The following is a 23,332-nucleotide window of genomic DNA, read 5'->3' as shown; positions in this document are numbered from 1 at the left end:
GTACTGATGCCTGGATCCTGGTCCTAGAGTTCTTAATTGTATTGGTGGAAGTGTAGGAAGTTTTTGTTTTGTTTTGTTTTTATTAAGATCTCCTGGTGTGAACAGCTAAGGTTGAAAAGCACTGCTCTACAAAGTTAATGGTTTGTTTGTTTTTTTCCCAACATGGCTACCTGTGAAGCCAGGCACTAGACTTCTTATTTTGGGAGGTGCAGTTAGGAGGTATAGAAATGGGTCAGGGATTTTAGATAAACTGATTAACTGATCAGTTTATCTTCATTGTCACTGATGTTGAGTGGATATTGGATGCCTGCTGATGACCATGAAATCTAGTATGGTCATCACTAGCAACCATAACCCAATGCAAACTAGCTAATTAAGTAGCCAGCTAGGGAGCTATCTTAGATTTACAGAGATAGCATCTAAATTACTGAGTGGAGAAGATATTGGCAGAGATGGAGGGAAGGGTGTATGAAGAATACCACAGAAAGAGCACATGTCCAACTACCTGAAGTGTATATGCTGCTGCTACTGCTGCTAAGTCGCTTCAGTCTTGTCAGACTCTGTGCGACCCCATAGACGGCAGCTCACCAGGCTCTGCCATCCCTGGGATTCTCCAGGCAAGAATACTGGATTGGGTTGCCATTTCCTTCTCCAGTGCATGAAAGAGAATAGTGAAAGTGAAGTCGCTCAGTCGTGTCCGACTCTTAGCATCCCCATGGACTGTAACCTACCAGGCTCCTCCGTCCATGGGATTTTCCAGGCAAGAGTGCTGGAGTGGGGTGCCATTGCCTTCTCCGTGAAGTGTATATAGCATTTGCCAAAGAGGGACTTAATTCCTTAGCTCTTCAGAGACTTGCCATGTGACCCTACACTACTCCTTTTCTTCAGAAGGTCCTGGATCATTTTAACTCTTCTCTTTCCTCTACACTCTGGTCATCTCCATGTCTTTATCTTCCTGTGGCCTCCCCTTCCTTTTGCATCTTGGAAATCCTCATGTCTGCACAATGGACCATTGGTATGGGCCACAACTATTTTCTCCTTTAACTGCTTAGGTTTCTTGGAAAGGAAAGGAAGAAACTGATTCTAAGGTTGGAAGATATAACAAGGACGTAATAGTGATTTTGGCTCTGGATGAAAGTAAGCTAGCATTGAACAGTTGAGCACTTCCAATAGTTCTGGGTCAGGTGGGGGCTGAAATCCACCCTACTTCTGAGAACCAGATGATATGCCAAGGTAGTAGAGTTGCACTGTGAAGTGGTTAGGTGAGGGGTACATGAAAGGAATTATTTTCCCTGTTTAGTCAGGAAATACTAGGATTGAAAAGTGAGGGATGGCTTTTTCTTAATAAAAAAGGCACCATTTGGTCTGGGAGGACTTGGTGGCAAGTCACTGGTTTTCTTCTTTCTGAATTTTGTGTTCTTTCTCAGAGATGATAGTTGTTTGTTGTTCAGTCACTAAATCATGTCTGACTCTTTTTGACCTCATGGACTGCAGTACGCCAGGCTCCTCTGTCATCCACTGTCCCCAGGGTTTGCTTAAATTCATGTCCATTGAGTCGGTGATATTATCTAACCATCTCATCCTCTGCTGTCCCCTTCTTCTCTTGCCCTCAAGCTTTCCCAGCACTGGGGTCTTTACCAAAGAGTTAGCTCTTTACATCAGGTAGCCAAAGTTTTAGAACCTCAGCTTCTGCATCAGTCCTTGTAATGAATATTCAGTGTTGGTTTCCCTTAGGATTGACTGGTTTGATCTCCTTGGAATCCAAGGGACTCTTAAGAGTCTTCTCTAGCACCACAATTCAGAAGCATTGATTCTTTATCCCTCAGCCTTCATTATGTATCCATACATAGCTACTGGAAAAACCATAGCTTTGACTGTACAAACCTTTGTTGGCAAAGTAAAATCTATGCTTTTGGCTACACTGTCTAGGTTTGTCATAGATTTTCTTCCAAGGAGCAAGCGTCTTTTAATTTCATGGCTGCAGTCACTGTCTTCAGTGATTTTGAAGTCCCAAGAAAATAAAATCTGTCACTGCTTCCCCTTTTCCCCTTCTATTTGCCAAAAAGTGATGCGACCAGATGTCATGATCTTAGTTTTTTTTGTTTGTTTGTTTGTTTTTAACGTTGAGTTTCAAACCACCTTTTTCAATCTTATCTTTTACCCTCATCAAGAAACTCTTTGGTTCCTCTTAATTCTCTTCCATTAGAGTGATATCATCTGAATATCTGACGCTGTTGATATTTCTCCTGGTAATCTTGATTCCAACTTGAGCTTCATCCAGTCCAGTGTTTCACATGATATACTCTGCACGTAAGTTAAATAAACAGGATGAAAATATACAGGCTTGTCATACTCCTTTTCCAATTTTGAACCAGTCAGTTGGTCCATGTCTGGTTCTGTTATTTTTTGACCTGCATACAGGTTTCTCATGAAACAACTAAGGTTGCCTGGTCCTCCCATCTGTTTAAGAATTTTCCACAGTTTGTTGTGATCCACACAAAGGCTTTAATGTAGTCAAGGAGGCAGAAATAGATTTTTGTCGAGACCAGCTTGACAAGCAGGGTTTCCGAAAGCGCGATACGGCGAGAGAATGAGAAACGAGACACAAGAATTCAGAGAAAAGCGAGGATCAGGTAACCAACACCGCTCCAAGGTGAAGGTGCTGAAACTGAATCCAAGCCAGCTTTATTATACTTTCAGCCGTGAATGAAAGACTATGCGGGGAGTTAAACTATAACTCATGTGGCCTTCAGGGCCAAAGAACAAAATGATCATTAACCACTGAGTAATTAGGAAACAGTAATCAATAACAAGAAAATGGCACCCCACTCCAGTATTCTTGCCTGGAGAATCCTGTGGATGGAGGAGCCTGGTGGGCCGCTGTCCATGGGGTCGCACAGAGTCAGACACGACTGAAGTGACTTAGCATGCATGCATGTATGCATTGGAGAAGGAAATGGCAACCCACTCCAGTGTTCTTGCCTGGAGAATCCCAGGGATGGAGGAGCCTGGTGGGCTGCTGTCTATGGGGTCGCACAGAGTCGGACATGACTGAAGCAACTTAGCAGCAGCAGCAGCAATCAATAACAAATCAGTAACTAAGACTAATATTCTTATCTATAGATTTTCCACCAGGTATGTAAAACATGTGACTCTGAGACGCCAGTTGAGAAACAGTCTGGGGTTAATTTTCTGACCCCAGGATCATATCTTGTTTTCAAGATTATGACCTGTTCCCTCTGGACTTGTTCCAAGAGTCTCATGCTTTATAGCATCCAGTTTATCAATAATTATAAATTTCTTTTGCAGCCCTTGCCAGGGCCTGCTTTTCTTTAATTCTTCCTGTCTCCTACAGATTTTTTTTTTTTCTGAAATTCCCTTGCTTTCTCCATGATCCAGTTGTGCAAAGGTTAGCAGACTATAAATAAGCTGGCTTATCTGCACATGGGCTTCCCAGGTGGCCCTAGTGGTAAAGAACCAGATCGCCAATGCAGGAGTCATATGAGACACAGGTTTGATTTCTGGGTCAGGAAGATCCCTTTGAGGAGGGCATGGCAACCCACTCCAGTGTTCTTGCCTACAGAATCCCATGGACATAAGAGCCTGGTGGGCTGCAGTCCATAGGGTCGCAAAGTCAGACACGACTGAAGCAACTTAGCACACATGCATCTGCACATAGTAACTTATATTCCTTCCTGCAAGCAAAGCTTTTAGATATTATTTTACCAAAGAATGCCTCTCTCCTTAAATCTGTTCCATTACCATATTTATGATGTATTATGGGCCAGTTTTCCCTTTTCCAATGTCTAAATCTAATCTTTTTCCTTGGAAACATTGAGTAACGGGAGAAGGTCTTTGGATCATATAGGGTTAGAATCTGGGGGAAGCTTCCTCTGTGTTGAGAAGCCAGATTCTGTAGGAAAGAAGAGAAGGAAGGCTCTAGATTAGAGTTATGTTAGAGTTATTGAACTATTCATGAGTAATAAATCTGGATTCCTGAACATTTCTTAGTTCAGTCTCTTTTTAATGGCTTGAGTTGGATTGGGGACAGGGTGCAGAGTAGGGAGAGCAGAGTAGAACAAATATATATGAAATGCAATTTTGAGGCCATGTGCATAGCATCTAATAAATTAACTGTTCCATCAAAGTAGACTAGAAATATATATGTCTTTTCCCAGTGTGAAATATGTAAGTTTCTCTCAAGGCTGGTATGTTTAACATGGATAAAATAACCTTTTCTCTTTGCTTTCTTAGGTTTTTTAGTTTAACCTTTTGAAAAGCCTTTGCTCAGGGAACGATTTTCAGTCTGAATTTGGTTGACAGAGTAGATGAGGGAGAAGAGACTCTTTAAGCGTTCTTCAATTTTTCTTCACCCTTTCAAAAGCACAAGTGTCCCAGACTGCAAAAACTAAGCAGCCAATAATATTTGATACCTCATTTTGAAATGTCAGACCTTACATAAACCTTTCCCAAAGCAACTGTAGATTTTTGCTCTAGACAAATTCATAGAATTTTTATTACTGAAAACTCTTTTCAGTGAAGCTATACTTTCTAACCACCACCTAATTCCACATAATTTGCCATCTTTACCCTGGGGATGCCAAACTTTGAAGAATGGAAAGATATCACAGGTCGGGGTAAATGTTTATAGGAAATTTCAAAAAGACTGTTGCCAAATAGCTAAAGCTTTGAAAATATTACTTTATCAATTCCCTGGGGATTATTTTAAGTACTGATGCTGTAAGTAGAGCCAGTTACTATGAATCAAGAGAATTTTCAGTAGTAGGCAAGGTTGGCTTTACCTTCTTCTAGAGATGAAGCAAATGAAATGCTTTGGCACTGATGGGAACGTTGAGCTCTCAATTTTCTCTGGGTTGTGTTGCTTTTCATTGTCCTTGTTAAATATATATTAGTAGACAGCTTTTATATTTATATTTGCCGAGGACTACAAATTGGCATTTATACATGTAAGAGACTTGGCAGGCATTTATTAGGGAGTCTTCGTGTCTATTACTGTTAACACTTATGTAAGGTTCTCGGAGTCCTTATGCTTTAAGTAAGCATTCTCCAGAATTTGTTTGTGTTCATTGACAGTAATAGCTCATAATAATGACAGTGAAGTGCCAGATATAGGACCCCACATTTTTGCTGTATTATTTCTAATTCTAACAGCAAACTTGAAAGCTAGGTGTTATAATTTCCATTTTAGGAGGAAAAAGCTGAATTTGAGAAGTGATTTGACCAATATCAAAGACATGGGAAAGAGGTGAGGATACAGGCTTGGGTCTATGTCATGACAAGTCTGTTTTTATAATCTGCAAAATTCTTCTTAAGCGTCAATGAAAGAAGTTTAACTTCACTGAGGTCCAATTACATTTCACTATTTGCTAAGCCTATGGATGTTAGGCTGTGAGCTTCATTAAAGCAGGGCCATGACTATATAAACAAATATGTGTGTGTGTGTGTGTGTGTGTGTGTGTGTATGTACATATATATTAGCAGCAACAATAATGCGATAATGACTATATTGCCCTTCAATATATTTCGTTTCTTCCATACCATGACAGGACTCCACTGACTATACAATGCACATTTATTTTTTGAATGGGTGAATAAATACAGGAATAAATAAGCTTGCTGTATCTATTGATTGAGAAGGTATAGGCTTGAGCCTGGGCTAGATTCCTAATTCCGCTTCATAGCTTCTTAACTGAATGGCTTGGAAAACACACTAAACTCTAGTAAATTTCAGTTGTCTTATCAGCATAAAAGGAATAGTTTAGATGATCAATGGGAAGTTTATGGTTAGTAAACTCAGTAAAATATTAATTTGCTATAGTTACAATTTGCAAAGCCCTGGAAAAAATGATTTCTTATCTAAATCTGAGATTAAATCCTTCCATCTGCTTTTTGCTGTCTAAAATCTGACATAATTTTCACACATTTTCAACTTTTTATCTTGCCCCACTTTAAGAAATACATTTTATGTCAAATTTCAGTCCATATGTATATGAAATTGTACTTAAAATGGATGCAAAATTACCATGAAAATATTTAAATATATATTAGGCATATCTGTGTTCTCTATGCTTCTCTGTTTTATTCTAGTCAAATAAAGCAATGTTTATGACTCACTAAATTGATTTTAGGATCCACTTTATATTTGAAAGCCACTCTTTGAAAACTGCTATCTTGGGGAAAGTATCACTCTGCAAACTACTCTATGCTGTAAGACTCTGATTGAAAGGATGATGTCAGGATCTGAATGGGCAGCAGAAGTGTATGTATGTGTGTGTGCTTGTGGTTGGGGGTGACAATGACATAGAAGAAGATCTAATTAGATACTCCTATGTATCATCTATGTATGTGTCTTAGTTTGTCCAGGCTGCTATAACATAATACCATAAACTGACAGGCTTAAACACAGGCATTTACTTCTTAAACAATTCTGAAAGCTGGGACGGTCAAGCAAGATCAAGGCACCAGGACATTTACTGTCTGGTTGGGATTTGCTTCCTGGTTCTTAGGCTTCCATCTTCTCAAAGTCTCCTCACATGATAGAAGGGTTGAGAAAGCTCTGTAGGATCTCCTTCCAAAGATACTAATTAATTCCATTCAAGAGGGTGCCACCCTTATGACCTTATCAACTCACAAAGGCCCCACTTAATAATAATGGAAATTGTTGCTTAGGATCTCAATATAAGAATTTTAGAGGGATGTGGACATTTAGTTTACAACTCTGTATGTCAGCCTGTTAATCTATCCACCTTCTCTCCAATCTGTCTACCCACCTCCATTTACCTAAGTCTATCTACGTACTACTTATCTATGAATAGCTCTATAAATAAATAAATGAGTATAATTCTTATGTATGTTTAAGATTCATCTTAGAATTGTTTCCATGAGTTTCCTATAGTCACTGACCATATAGAGTTTGGATGAGAAGAAAAGTTATCTGCTAACATATAATTGGTGACGATGACAGCGAGTGAATAGTGACAATCTATATGACTATTTCCATTAAAAAAAACTGAGTTTATAAGCTGGTACAATTTGTTATATTAAATCTTCTACCTATTTTAAATTGAATAAGATTGACTAAAATATTTTTAAGAATTTTATATGTTACTGATCATTTGACTTAAATGACTTCATAAATGGGGATTTATTATTTAATCAAACATACAAAAATGTGAAGATATGTAAGAAGAGCTGAAATATGTATAAGTACTCTAAACCATTGAGGAGAAACATTTTATGAAAGTACCATAGTTTTTGTAAACAGCCTTCTTTTGAGAGACATGTAAGTTTTTCCAGTTGTTTTTATGTTATAAATCATACTGCAATGGATAACTTTATATATCAGTTATTTCATTTTCATGTAAGTAATGTATATTCTTGTGCTAAATATTTCATGTAAGTAATGTGTATTTATTTTTGCTAAATATTGACAAATTGCCCTCTATAGAGGCTGTGTGAATTTTCTTCTTACCAGCAAGAGGAATGCTTGCTTCCCTACTTTCTTCTCAGCACTGTGAGTTATCAAAATTTTCTATTTTGGGCAATTGAATAGTTCAAAAATGGCATTGGATACACCTTAATTGGATACATTTTCTGTTTTTGAATGAAACTGAGCATCTTTCCATATCTTTAAGAATCATTGGCATTTTTTGCATGTGTGACCTATCTTATTTTCCTTTCCCACTAATATATTGGATTTTGGTATTTTTACTTATTTCTTTTTATTGATGATAAATTAAAGCTTTACTGAAGCTGGTTTTTCTATATTTTCCTATAATTAACTGAAAATATTTTTCTATTCATTTATTTATTTTGGTTATAGTTATCTTTACCATGCAGCTATGTTTGAGTTGAATGTTGTTTTAATGACTTCTGAGTCTGACATTATCCTTAAAAATGACTTTTCCAAAACGATATATTTAAACATCCAAGTTTTCTATCAATAATTTTATGGTTTCATTCTCAAAAAATATTTTCAAATATTTGGTCATTTTGGAATTTGATCTAATATTATGAATGAAGCATAAATGTAACCATATTCTTTCAAGTGCCTATCACAGTGTTACAGAATTTTTCACTAAATAGTTCATCTTTTCTTTGCTTATTTATAATGCTATCTTTATCATATGCTAGACTCAAACACATATTTTAGTCTATTTCTAGAATTTCTGAGTCATTAACTTTATTTACCAGTTTTCACACTACTTCATTTATTGATGCTATAGAATATGATTTTTTAGAAAACCTTTTCTTTTGTCTTAGGGTAAAGCCGATTAACAAACTGTATTGTGATAGTTTCAGGTGGACAGTGAAGGGACTCAGTCACACAATACATGTATCCATTCTCCCATAAATTCCCCTCCCATCCAGCCTGCCGCATAACGTTGAGCAGAGTTCTGTATGCTATATAGTAGGTCCTTGTTGCAATATGTTTTAATATTTGATAGCATTACTAAACACCTAAACACCAATCTTTTTTTTCCCCAATTTTCCAAGTGATTCTTGCTTCTTTCTTTTTTCATATAAATGTATAATCAGATTGTTGACTTCTCACTTGAGAAAAAGTTGAGTTTTTATGGTATTTATATCATGACAAATTGATGGAGTAACTTAGGGAGAGAGCTGGCATTATCATGATACAGAATATTCCCATGCAAACTCTCTGTATTCCTTTTGACCTGTTCTAATCATCTTTGAGTACCTTAGGAGCATTTAAAATTTTTACTTATGTAGATCTTGACATTTCTTGTTGGATTTATTTCTAAATATTTGTTGCTGTTCAGTCACTCAGTTGTGTCTGACTCTCTGCGACCCCATGGACTGCAGGATGCCAGGCTTCTCTGTCCTTCACCATCTCCTGGAGCTTGCTCAAATTCATGTCAATTGAGTCAGTGATGCCACCCAACCATCTCATCCTCTGTTGTCCCCTTCTCCTCCTGCCTTCAGTCTTTCCCAGCATCAGGGTGTTTTCTAAAGACACAGCTCTTTGCATCAGGTGGCCAAAGTATTGGAGCATCAGCTTCACCGCCATCCTTCCAGTGAATATTCAGGGTTGATTTCCTTTAGGATTGACTGGTTTGATCTCCTTGCAGTCCAAAGGACTCTCAAGAGTCTTCTCCAACACCACAGTTCAAAAGCATCAATTCTTCGGTGCTCAGCTTTCTTTATAGTCCAACTCTCACATCCATACATGACCACTGGAAAAATCATAGCCTTGACTAGACGGACCTTTGTTGGCAAAGTAATGTCTCTACTTTTTAATATGCTATCTAGGTTGGTCATAACTTTCCCTCCAAGGAGTAAGCGTCTTTTAATTTCATGCTGCAATCACCATCTGCAGTGATTTTGAAGCCCAGAAAAATATTGGAGCTTACTGCCTATGTTTCTCCTATGAGTTTTGCAGTTTCAGAACTTCACAATTAAGTCTTTAATCCATTTTTTTTTAAATGTTCATGTATATATGCATGTAAGTTTTTTATTGCTTCAAAACAAATTATTTGCACTTTTTTTTGTTTGTTTGTTTGTTTGTTTTTTTATAAATTTATTTATTTTAGTTGGGGGCTAATTACTTCACAATATTGTAATAGTTTTTGCCATACATTGACATGAATCAGCCATGGGTTTACATGTGTTCCCCTTCCTGGACCCCCCACCCACCTCCCTCCCCATCCCATCCCTCTGGGTCATCCCATTGCCCCGGCCCTGAGCCCTTGTCTCATTCATTGAACATGGAATGGTGTTCTGTTTCACATATGATAATATACATGTTTCAATGCTATTCTCCCAGAACGTCCCACCCTCACCTTCTCCCTCAGAGTCCATGAAATTGTTCTATGCATCTGTGTCTCTTATTCTGTCTCGCATATAGGGTTATCGTTACCATCTTTCAAATTCCATATATATGCATTAGTATACTGTATTGGTGTTTTTCTTTCTGGCTTACTTCACTCTGTATAATGGGCTCCAGTTTCATCCATCTCAGTAGAACCGATTCAAATGTATTTTTTTAATGGCTGAGTAATATTCCATTGTGTATATGTACCACCGCTTCCTTATCCATTCGTCTGCTGATGGACATCTAGGTTGCTTCCATGTCCTGTCTATTGTAAACAGTGCTGCGATGAACATTGGGGTACACGCGTCTCTGTCAATTCTTGTTTCCTCGGTGTATGTGCCCAGCAGTGGGATTGCTGGGTCATATGGCAGTTCTATTCCACGTTTTTTAAGGAATCTCCACACTGTTCTCCATAGTGGCTGTACTAGTTTGCATTCCCACCAACAGTGTAAGAGGGTTCCCTTTTCTCCACACCCTCTCCAGCATTTATTGCTTGTAGACTTTTGGATAGCAGCCATTCTGACTGGTGTGAAATGATACCTCATTGTGGTTTTGATTTGCATTTCTCTAATAATGAGTGATGTTGAGCATCTTTTCATGTGTTTCTAAGCCATCTGTATGTCTTCTTTGGAGAACTGTCTGTTTAGTTCTTTGGCCCATTTTTTGATTGGGTCGTTAATTTTTCTGGAATTCAGCTGAAGAAGTTTCTTGTATATTTTTGAGATTAGTTGTTTGTCTGTTGCTTCATTTGCTGTTATTTTCTCCCATTCTGAAGGCTGTCTTTTCACCTTGCTTATAGTTTCCTTTGTTGTGCAAAAGCTTTTAATTTTAATTAGGTCCCATTTGTTTATTTTTGCTTTTATTTCCAATATTCTGGGAGGTGGGTCATGCAGGATCCTGCTGTGATTTATGTCGGAGAGTGTTTTGCCTATGTTTTCCTCTAAGAGTTTTATAGTTTCTGGTCTTACGTTTAGAAATCAAAGAGGACACAAACAGATGGAGAAATATACCGTGTTCATGGATTGGAAGAATTAATATAGTGAACATGAGTATACTACCCAAAGCAATCTATAGATTCAATGCAATCCCTATCAAGCTACCAATGGTATTTTTCACAGAACTAGAACAAATCATCTCACAATTTGTATGGAAATATAAGAAACCTCGAATAGCCAAAGCAATTTTGAGGAAGAAGAATGGAACTGGAGGAATCAACCTGCCTGACTTCAGGCTCTACTACAAAGCCACAGTCATCAAGACAGTATGGTACTGGCACAAAGATAGAAATGTAGATCAATGGAACAAAATAGAAAGCCCAGAGATAAACCCACGCACATATGGACACCTTATCTTCGACAAAGGAGGCAAGAATATACAATGGAGAAAAGACAATCTCTTTAACAAGTGGTGCTGGGAAAACTGGTCAACCACTTGTAAAAGAATGAAACTAGAACACTTCCTAACACCGTACACAAAAATAAACTCAAAATGGATTAAAGATCTTTAATCCATTTTAACTTAAGATTTGGATGTGGTGTGAGAAAGTGGTCCAGTTTTATTCTTTTGTATGTAGCTGTCCACTTTTTCCAACAATATTTATTAAAGATGCTGTCTTTTCCCAATAGTATATTCTTGTCTCTTTCATCAAAGATTATTGACCATATATGTGTGTGTTTATTTCTGGACTATTTCTGTTCTATTGATGTATGTGTCTGTTTTTGTGCCAGTGCCATACTGTTTTGATTACTCTAAATTTGTAGTCTAGTGTGAAATCAGGGCACATGGTACCTCCAGTTTTATAATTACTTCTGAAGATTTTTTGGCTATTTAGGCTCATTTATGCTTCCATATTCACCTTAGTATTACTTTTTCTTTTGCTCTGGAAAAACCTTGGTACTTCATAAGGATTGTGTTGAATCTGTAGCTTGCTTTAGGTAGTATGGTATCTTTAATAGTTTAATTTCCCAGTCTGTGAACACAGTATGTCTTCCCATTTATTTGTGGTGTCTTCAGTTTCTTTCACCAATGTCTTATGTATTATAGTTCTCAAAGTACCGAACTTTCACCTTTTTTGGCTAATTTTATTCAGAAATTGTATTTTTTTGAAACAATTGTATATGAGACATTTTAAAAATCTCTAACAACTTTTTTTAAATTAATATAAGCAATGCAACATATTTCAATGCATTAATTTTCTATCCTGCGTCTTTACAGAATTTATTTATTCTAACAGTTTTTAGGTGGAGTATTTAAAGTTTACTATGTATAATGTCATCTGCAAATAATTATAGTTTTACTTCTTCATTTCCCATTTGAATGCATTCTAATTTTTTTCTTCCTTTCCTGATTACTCTAGCTAATACTTCCAATAATATTTTGAATATGTGACAAGAGTAAACATCTTTGTCCTCTTCCTGATATTAGAGGAAAAGCTTTAAGCTTTTCATTATTGAGTATGATATTATCTGTAAGTTTGTCATATATAGTCTTTATTATCTCGGGGTACAAAGTCTGTATATATTTAAGACTAATGTTTCCTTGTTGATATTCTGTCTAGATAATATATCCATTATTGTAAGTGAGATGTTAAAGTTCCTTACTATTATTGTGTTGCTGTCAATTTCCTGTTTCTATCTGTTAATATGTGTTTATGCATTTGGGTGCTCCTTTGTTAGGTGCAAAATATTTACAAAGGTTGCATCCTCTTGTTGACTTGACCCCTTAATTATTTTGTAATGATCTTTTTGTCTTTTCTTACAGTCTTTGCTTTAAAGCATATTTTGTCTGATATACCTATTTTTGTCTTATCATTCTTTCTTTTTATTTTAGCTTTCTTTTCATTTCCAATAACAGGGAATATAATTTTTAAGCTTTCACTTTCAGTCTGTTTGTGCAGTGAGTCTTGAAGACACTATTTAAATGAGTTCTTGTATTTTTATTCAATTAGCCATCCTGTGTCTTTTCATTAGAGAATTTAGTCTATTTATATTTAAGATAATTACTGATAGGTGTGTACTTTTTGCCATTTTATTGTTTTCTGTGAGGTATCTTGCTGTCCTTTTTCATTGCTTTCTTCTTTTTTACTCTCTTCCCTTGTGTTTTTATTGCTCTCTTTACTGTTATTTAGATCACTTTCTCATTATTTTTGTATATATATGAGAGGATTTTGATGTGTAGTAACCATGAGATTCATAATAACAACCTATATAGTAACAGTCTATTTTAAGTTAAAAGTTACTTAAGTTCAATAGCATTCACTTCCCTCCCCTGTATTTTATGGTCGTTTTTTTTTTTTACTTCTACATCTTTTATCTTATGTAATTTTGAAATAATTATTGTAGTTATAGTTGATTTTTACTACTTTTGTCTTTTAACCTTTACACTACTAACTTTTATACTAAACTTTTACCTTTGTATTAATTTACTAATCTTGCTGGGTAGAATATTCTTGATTGAGAGATTTTCTTGTCTGTCGGTCTGTTTATTTTTCTTTTAGCACTTTGAACATATCATGTCACTCCCTCTTGCCTGCAAAATTTCTGCTGAAAAATCAGCCAATATTCTTATGGGGGCTCCCTTGTATGAAACCAGTTTACTTTTGCTGCTATAAGCTTTCTTTATTTTGTGATATTTTAATTGCAATATGTTTCATTTTGGATCTCTTTGGGTTCATCCTGGGCCTGGATGTCACTTTTCTCCCACAGGTTAGGGAAATTTTTATCCATCATTTCTTCAAGAATTTTACACCTCTTTTCTTTTGTTTGTGTTTGTCTCCTTCTGGGACCCCTATAGTATGGAGAGAAGTGTACTTGATGTTGTCTCATATGTCCCTTAAGCAACCCTCATTTTTTAAATTTATTTTTCTTTTTGTTGTTATTTTATGTGATTTCCATTACTTTGTCCTTTAGGTCACTGGTCTGTTCTTCCATGTCATCTAAACTGCTATTTCTTCCTGCTAGTATATTTTTCAGTTAAGTTATTCTATTTTAAGATCTGTTTTCGGTACTTTCTCATATTTCCAGTCTCTTTTTTGAAGTTCTGTGTTCGTTGTTTCTTCTTCTGAGTCCAGTGAGCATCTTTAGGACCATTTGTTTCAACTCTTTATCAGGTAAGATACTATATCCATTTCTTTAATAATTTTTTCTGTGTCTTTATTTTGAAAATTATCCACTCTTTCACTATTTTAGTTGACTCTCAGTATTTGTGTGTATGTATAATACTATGTGAAACAATTCATCTCTCCCTTTCTTAAATGAATGGGTTTGTGTAGGAGTTGAAACATGATTTAATCTTGCCCAAGTTTTTCTTGTTCATCTCTATGATTGTTTCAGATTAATAGGGTCTAGAAACGCAACCCTCCCTAGGAACTTGAGCCTACTGCTCTGTGGACATCCCCTATGTAGGCTGCATAAGCCTGTTGTCTCTGGAAGAAGGGGGTTGAGAGAGTGACATGGAGATGATGCAGCTTCTTGAGTAGCATGGAGGGATGGTGCTGCTTGCTTGCTGCTGTTAGCAGGTTATATTGAGATGTGCAGAAATAGTAACTTCCAACACTGTCACCAGCAATGTAGAGGCAGCCTGTGAAAACAGCATCCACCAGTGCTTCATCCCCACAGAAAGACCCAGCAGAGTTCTGCCCCTCTTGCAGATGCTTAGGATTGGTAGTGAATCTTTTTCACATATTGTCCAGGCTCTTTTCAAATGGCTGGTTTTTTCTAGGTCCTGGAGCAAGTGTCGCTGTGTGTGAGTGTTTAAGAGTTGAATCTTTGTTCTCTATTACCCTATGTTTCTCCTAAACATAAACCTTGTTAATTTTCAAAGCCAGACATTTTGGATGCTCTTTTCTCTGATGTATACTCCCAGATTTGGTGTACTTAGTATGGTGTATAAGCATCTTGCTTCTTAAGGAGAAGCTCCAATTATGTATGAAATTGATAGATATATCATACATATATATATACTCCTCTCCTTTTTGGGTTACTATGCTGCATGTGGGTTTCTTGCCAAAAGCATGTCTCTGCCTTTCCTACCCATCTCGTGACCCTTTCAACATTTGTTGTGGTCAACTAGGTCTTCAGCTATTTTCTCAGGTTTGTTTCAGGGGAAATTGTTCCCTATTTGGCTGTATATTTTTTGTATCTTTGTGAGGAGGTGAATTCAGGATCTTTCTACACCATCATCTTATGTGGTTAGATATTTTGATGATTTTCTCAGCTGCCATCTCCATAAAGTTATACTGAGAGAAAGGAATTTGGGGAAGGGGGAGGATTTTAGGCCAGAATCTGAGATTGTCAATGAGGCATTTTTTGGTGGAGAATCCCTTCACTCCTCAGAGTGGCAGCCAGAAAATGAGGAGTTTGGAATAGGCCTCTTACAGTTTCTTTCCCCTGCCAAAGTATCACTAATATAATGGTCAGTGTAATGTCTTCTGGTGACTGGAAGGAATTTCTGTAGGTTCTAAAGTTTCCCCATGCAAAGTCTAGGCTAAAATGAATTTTCCTAAGGTTTCCAGTCTTATTTGGGAACCTTATGTATATATTTAAATACAACTTTTAATTACACTAATAATTTTCTTCTACATGATGTGAGTTAATGTCTGTAAAGCAACTAGCACACACCTGACGCTGGTAAACACTCAGTAAATGTTAGACATTAGTATTAGTTTATTTGAATTTTACTGAACTCCCTGTAAATAAAATTGAGGAAATGATGACTCATAGTTATTAAAAGGACTTGCCTGGGTCACACATTTAGAATATGGCAGTACTAGATTGCCAGCCTAGGGTTTTTTTCACTCTGATATCAAAGTTTTTCACACTTGTAGATGTTTATAAGTTGAGGGAGAAATTAATAAATGGAGAAATTCATTCATCTGTAATTGAATTTAAAGATTTCCTTGATTTATGAATGTGGACAACAAATCATTAGTGTTAACTATTCCTATGAATTTATTTCCAGTAGAAATAAAAATAATATCATATTAAAGATTTAATATACCTTGAGGTATCATTTATGATCACAAGCATTTTCAAATTATACTAGTTAACAGACTTGCTGCTTGAACTTATTATTAAAACATTAATAAATATTTATAATTTTATTTCAATGTAATTTGTTCTCTGCATGCCTATGTATTTATCTTATAAACTTAAAATTTTATTTTGAGAAAGAAGTCCATGGACTTTACCAGACAGTCAGAGAGGCTAATAATACAAAAACAGTAAAGAACACCTAGTAAATTGGTCTGTGATTATAGGACCCTCTCATCCTATTCTGTATTTTTAACTTCATTTCACAAGGGACGTATTCTGGGATGAATGTTCCCAACATCTCATTCAAAGGAAATTTGAGACATCCACACCTGATAGTAACTGGCACTGAATTCAGCGAATTCTTCAGCTGGCAGAATAACCAGATGGATTTTAATTGCCCAGTGAAGGCATAATTTTCCCCAAGAAATCCCACACATGCCAGTGTAGTCCTGTGAGCTAGGCACAAAGCCTCTTCCTTTGCCAACCTTTTCAGCCTCCTGCAAATAGTGCTTTTTAAAGGGATCCTGTGACAGCATCAAGAGAAATTTAGTAAATGTCTGCTCAATTGGGGTAGCAGTGAAATAAATAGCCAGCGCTCTGGGGAAAAGTCACAGACAATGCTCTCCTGCTGCTCGGTGTGCGTATCAGTACACAGACAGCCCTTCCGCAGCAAGCATTGTGCTAAATCTAATCTGACGCCTCCCCCTGGGGACATGGGGAAAATGGCTAGATCATCAGAGGGTTGATGGATTGGGATACATTCCATCTTCCTTCAGAATGCCCACATTTCCCTTCAACATAGCCCTGGTATTCCTTATGTTCCTTGCACTTGGGGTGACTTTTGATTTCCTGACAATAAAAACCTTGCTTTTCAACTTCTTTAAATTTTAGGATATGTGAAGAGTACTGGTACATAGAAAACATTTTTAAACATTGAATCACATCATTATTAAACGGAAAGAGACCAATCTTTTTCATCATCCAAGCTTAATCTTCTTGACCACTCATTTCCATGTTGCCTCTTAAGAAACTGAGTCTCAGAATCGTTAAATAACTTGATCAAGGCCACACAGCTATTAAGAAATAGAGTTAGGCCTTCAACTCAGTTATTCATTTCTAAATTTTCAGCTTTCCATTATCTGCCTCTAAAGATTATACCTACAGGAGATTTTCAGCAAGAGTAAACATATATTTTAGGTGAAATCTTGGGATGTTTCTTGAAGTAGATCTTAAGAAGAGTAGTTAGAGTAACATAAGTATTAATATAAGTAAATAAAGTAGGTTTTTAAAAGGAGAATAATACTCTTAGAAGCATTTCTCAGCAATCACAACACAAAGTTTCCCATTTCAAAGTATTCTACTTTGCTTTTAAGTTTCTGTTCATACCTCAATCAAATTAAATTGGTTTTTCCACATAGCAATTTGGAGAAATATCAGGCCCACTGGGATCGAGTGAAAAACAGATGTGATATAATATGCATTTTTCATGTGCCCCCAAGGGTTGTGACATTTCCAATTTTTTGACACTCTAGGGTAAGGAAGATATATCTCTTAGCTTGAAACTGAAGCTCTCAGTCCTCCAGTTTGGTTGCTAGAGTGAGCTTAGTTAGGTAGATGGAGAACTTCAGTGAATATCTTGTGTGAAAATTTGCAAAGCTTAGACCTTTTTATATAATTGATCATTTACGACAGCCAGTTAGTTACTTTCCTGCTTGGGCAACAGTTGGGCTTTTCAAAATGCTGCAACATTAACTCACTTACTTACCCATACCTACCAGTATAAATAATGTTATGCTGTCAGAGTCTGGCGTAACAAATCCTATTTCAGCTTTTCCTCAGATATAGGTATTGATAAAATATAATGGCATTAAGATATCCAGATCACCTCTCCCACAGGCCTGGTATAAGTTTAATTTAGTCGTTCATTTAAAATAAAATTACTAAGTGACCCCTGAATATGGTACCTAGATATTTTGAAGGGCAGAGAGAGGTTTTGATAAAGTTTTTAATGAAAACTACTGATCATTCAGTTTTGTTTTTGCTGTGCTGTGTTTTGTTTGTTTGTTAGCTTATTTCAACCAAGTAGTAAACAATAAACATACTTACCCTATACTGACTTCTTGTCCTTTGGGGAGCTTCCTGTAGTTTAGATACTAATTAACACTGAGATACAGCTGTAAGTAAGGAATGAAGAACAGGGTATTTAAAACAGTTATATTTATTCTTTCACTACTTACATTGATGATAATGGAAGTAATAATTGCTTTTTATAATTAATGGTGTCCCTGGTTCCTGTTAGGAAGTATATTCTTCTTCCCCAGCCAAATGCCAGAATAGCCATATAATCTATTCTCCAGTCATGATAAACCATCTATGAGTGGCATAGTGACTGATCCAAGATGAGTTTAAGGAAATATCATTCAGGTTCACCTTTAGGCTGGAGAAGAAAATGGTAAACCACTCCAGTATTCTTGCCTGGAGAATTCCATGGACAGAAGAGCCTGGAAGGCTACAGTCCTGCCATTGTACTCTCACATGGGGTCACAAAGAGTCAGACACAACTGAATGAATATCACTCATTCACTCACTCACCTTTAGGCAGATAATTCTATGACTCAGTGACCGAACTGAGTGTGCATTTGTGTAATTATTTGAAGGTGACTTTAAGAAGGAGCCAAGCGGCCAGACGGGAAATGAAGGACTCGTATTTTTTTTTTCCCCCCTAGAAAAGAAATGTGGACAGAGATTGCCCTTTTACTGCATCTGAGCATCTGAACCTACCTAGAGAGAAAACTAACTGCCCCATGTATTCAGTACATTGTAATAGTGCAGCCTTTGCTTCTCAACTATCTTATTGAGCTCTCTGGTAATTGTCAAAATTGACCATTTTATTTTAAAAAGTCACACAAAAAATTAAATGTCAGGAATTGAATCCTTTCTACTTATCACTTTATCTGTGCCAGGTAAGATGAAAAGTTGGTACTTAACATAAATTACCTGATTTAATTCTCACAATAATGCTGTCAAAGAGCTATCAATTTCATTTCCATATTATGAATGAAGAAACTAATGTTTTTTGAAGTTATGTGACTTGTTCAAACATATTAACTTTAATTCCAAAGTTTTGGTGGTCCTTATATTAATATTAGGGTTTCACAGGCAGGGTTAATATTCTTGGCTGCAGGATCTCATGGACAGAGGAGCCTGGCGGCCTATAGTCCATAGGGTTGCAAAGAGTCAGATGCAACTGAAACAACTTGGCAGGCATGCACATGCTAATATTAACAGAATATTAATATGACCGTTATTGAGGAAATGTCTCCTAAACTTAGGAAACATCTCATGCTGAATTTTATTTGCTTAGCCTGTAAGCCTCTCTGACAGTCACAAGGTCCCTTTAATCTCTGCATTCCAGTCTTCTAGCAGCTCTAACCACTCCTGATTGTTTCATTTCAGATATAGTTACAGGTTGACTCCTCAAGTCCCAACTGCTACATCTGGCAAATGTCTCATCTCTTTTTCAAGGGATAACTTGAAATCCAAATAGTTAGAAGAATTTAAAAGGGTCTTCTTTGCCCTTCATTTAGAACAAGAGTTAGGAAACATTTTCTTTAAAGGGCCAGATAGTAAATATTTTAAGATTTGCCTGTAAGTTTTTCCTTCATTTGTTGATGTTCTTTTTGTCTTTACAATCCTTATAAAACTGTACAAATCTTTTCTAAGATCATAGGTCATATAAAATTGAGTCATAGTTTGACAAATGCTAGTCTAGAACTTAATATTCTCAAATGCGTCTAAACCTATTTGTGTAAGTACTTTTAGTTGTTTATCTACTTTAGCCCGAAATAAAGCCACAAGTTTTATTGCAAGGTCAAATTCATTGAAACAGTTCAAACAAGTCTAACAATCATAATGCTGCTGTTGCTGCTAAGTTGCTTCAGTTGTGTCTGACTCTGTGCGACCCCATAGACGGCAGCCCACTAGGCTCCGCCGTCCCTGGGATTCTCCAGGCAAGAACACTGGAGTGGGTTGCCATTTCCTTCTCCAATAACAATCATAATGACAATAATAAAATTTCACTTATAGTAACCATCATCTCTTAGTAGATTATAAAGGAGATTTAAGCCACAACCCCATATGTCTTCTCTTCTTTCAACCTCTTGCAAGCACCATGCGGTGTCTCACCTGACATCTCCCCATCCTCACCCTCCACTACCAAAAGTCTCTCTGCCAAAAGACATCTCATAGCCTCTGCTATCTCTATCTCTTTCTCTAGATTCTTACAGATTAGCATAGTTATGTTCCCTTAATACTTATTTTCACCTCTGTTTCTGTGTCTGTCCTTCCAAACGTATCGTGTAAATGCATATCACAAAGTCCCCCAAGAACCTGGCAGAAAGAGAAAAGTTCTTCTTACCCTAGTAGGAAAGGCTCAAGCAGAGATCACAGTGTGCCTAGTAAGGCTAAAGGGAATGGGGTAGGGAACATGGGAAATGGGGTAAAAACATGACTCTTGCATCTTATTTTGCCACAAAAGCAATTATAAAATATTTATCTATATCTATCTCTCTATATCTATATACCTATATATAGATATATGGGCTTCCCAGGTAGCACTACTGGTAAAGAACCTGCTTGCCAATGCAGTAGACACAGGAGACCTAAGAGATGTGGGTTCAATCCCTGGGTTGGGAAGATCCCTTGAAGGAGGGCATGGCAACCCACTTCAGTATTCTTGCCTGGAGAATCGCATGGATGAGGGAGTCTGGCAGGCTACAGGCCACAGAATTGCAAAGAATTGAACATGACTGAAATGAGCTTGCATGCATACCTACATATACTTCTTTAACATGGACACCATACAATATAAAAGAAACAAAACCCTAGGTGAAATATTGTCCAGATAAAGCTCTTAGAGGAGATGGTACAGTGGAGTGAGCTGAGAGATGGAAGAGATCTAGATTCACGTTCTGGCTCATCCACTAAACAGCCAGTTTAGCTTGAGTAAGTTGTTTTCGTCCCTGGCTGGACTTCACTTGCCCCATCTGTAAAACAATGATGTTGGATTAGATGAACTTTTAGTTCCTCCACAGTCTTGGTATTGTATCAAAAACAGAAAGAAATGCCTTATTTCCTTATCATTTAGAATATCGGAGTCCTACTTAAAATAGTCTTAACTTTATCAGCAAGAGTACAACAGCAAGTTGTTGCTGAAATTCTGTATACACATGCACTATTTTGTTTCAGTTGCTAAAAAAATTTACAATTGTTAATGGAACAACTTGTGATAGGAAATGAAGGATTTTCTATTACTGAAACTATTCAAGGCAAGTCTAGACATGGCTATAATAGAGTCTGTAGAATGATGTGAACTCACCTCTGAGAGCTCCATGTAGGATGATTCAGACATTCCAAGGCATGTCTGCCTATCTGTCTCATATCTAAGAGCACATTGCAGTCTTCAGATGCTGATAATCTCTTCTTAGATAGTTTGACCTGGAGACGGAATTGACTTCCTTTGCTATTGGCTTTTGAAATACTGGTCTAAAAAAAAAATACTAATTAGATTGGTTTTTAAAAAATGAGATTGAATTCTCTTTATGGTGGATACCATATCCATTTATTTAGTAGGATTATTTGCCTGTTTGTTCATTTAACAAATATATCTTGTACTTTATCTGTCTTACAGTAACTAAAATGAGTAAAACAGTCACTCCCCTATCACGCCAAGAAAGGTAGCACTTTTACCTGTCTAGTTATTCTACCTCCCTATTATAATAACTGGTATATAGCAGTACTCAGAACATTCTTTCGACTTTGTTTGCCTTAAAGGATTATAATATGGAAAAATTAGACTAATAATAACAAATAATTCTAATGCCATGAGTTACTGTGAGATATGTACAAGGAGACGATGGCATTCAAGAAATATAAGTAGTTCAGAAAAAGAGATGGCTAATTCAGTCTGAAAAAAGGGAAGTAAGGAAAACTTAAAAGATGAAGGAATGATTAGCAAAGGACTTTGAAAAATCAGTAGATGTTTTTTATGATGGACAAGCAGAGATTATTCTACACATTAGAAGCAGCAGTAAGGATGGTTATCAGGTTGACTGATGAGAGGATTTGTCAGAGCAGGAACTTGGGAGCGTAGGAGGAGTAGTGTAAGAGGCAGGAGGTACAAACAGGTAAGTGCCAGGTCTTAGGCTAATAGCCAGAATAGGAGGGGAAGGTCATCATCAAATTTTCTGCTAAAAGGATCCTGTTGGCTATAGAGTGAGAGATGGGCTGGTGCTAGAGCAGTAAGATCCAGGAAAGTGAGTTAGACTGGTACTGAAATAGCCCAAATGAAATATGATAAGGTCCTGAATTAAGACAGCAGAAGGGGTGATAGAGACAGGAGAGAAAAGTAAAATACTTAGAAATACACAATATCTGTATTTTTAGAATTAGTTGATAGGTTATATACGGATGTGAAGAAAAATGCATACTCCTATCTTGATGAATTAATAAAAAAGTTTCACCCTCAAATTTCCTGTATGGGATTTTGGTTTGGGGACCATGGAATGTGCTGTAAGCATCTGGTTCTCTTAGTACTAGGGGACCATGAGAGGTTTGAGAGCACATTAGTATTGGGATCAGAACTGTATTTTCAAAAGATAAATTAATAGTAGCATTAAGATCAGGTGGGGGAATGGGGTTCGAGTTAGTCTCAGCAAGTCTTTCTCCATTAGGTTAGACCAGGTTAATGGAAACCCATAAATATTTAATGCAAGGTAAAATTCAAGTATGTGCTATCTAATCACTTATTCAGTCATGACATATTTGAAGAATCTTTAGCCTAAAAATAGGAAGCCCCAGGGCTCACTCTGCAGGAAAATTTCCTTCTCTTCCATAGATACAGTAAAATTCCAGAAATGCTAGTATGGGGAGGACTGCTTTCCGCAGATTCATACAGGATTGATGCGAGAAGAGAGGAAGTTAATTTAAAACTTAAGGTATCATCCAGAAGGATGGGATGGGGAGGGAGGTGGGTGGGGGGTCCAGGAAGGGGAACACATGTAAACCCATGGCTGATTCATGTCAATGTATGGCAAAACTATTACAATATTGTAAAGTAATTAGCCCCCAACTAAAATAAATAAATTTATAAAAAAAAATAAAAATAAAAAAAAAAAAAAAAAAAAAAAAAAAAAAAAACTTAAGGTAAAGGATATGTTACTGTGTAAATAAGGAAAAAAGGAACAAAAAGAGGCAGAAACAGATTTGAAGCTAAATGTAGAGAGAGTTAATGATAGTTCCTTCTCTGGATTGATAAACAAGAAAAAGCAAATGAGGAAAATGAGGAAAACTTATTATGCCAATTACGATTGCATTCATTCAACTCAGTGATATGCATTTAAACATAGAGGAGTTAAAAGATAATTTTCTAACATATAAAGTATTG

At 36.6% G+C, this 23,332-nt stretch overlaps 1 long non-coding RNA gene across 1 annotated transcript in view; it reads left to right on the top strand.

Annotated features, from left to right (window-relative positions):
* LOC145524754 (uncharacterized) overlaps nt 1-23,332 on the top strand; it is a 464,757-nt gene that overhangs the window by 320,790 nt on the left and 120,635 nt on the right. Inside the window, exon 5 of the long non-coding RNA XR_014067803.1 lies at nt 7,469-7,534. This is a non-coding gene — a long non-coding RNA (uncharacterized LOC145524754). The remainder of the gene's footprint in view (nt 1-7,468; nt 7,535-23,332) is intronic.

Source organism: Giraffa tippelskirchi, chromosome 10 (assembly GCF_054371585.1).
Source record: "Giraffa tippelskirchi isolate mGirTip1 chromosome 10, T2T-mGirTip1v1.2.pri, whole genome shotgun sequence".
In the NCBI taxonomy this organism is placed as follows: domain Eukaryota; kingdom Metazoa; phylum Chordata; class Mammalia; order Artiodactyla; family Giraffidae; genus Giraffa; species Giraffa tippelskirchi.
This window is presented reverse-complemented; position numbering and strand designations above follow the sequence as displayed.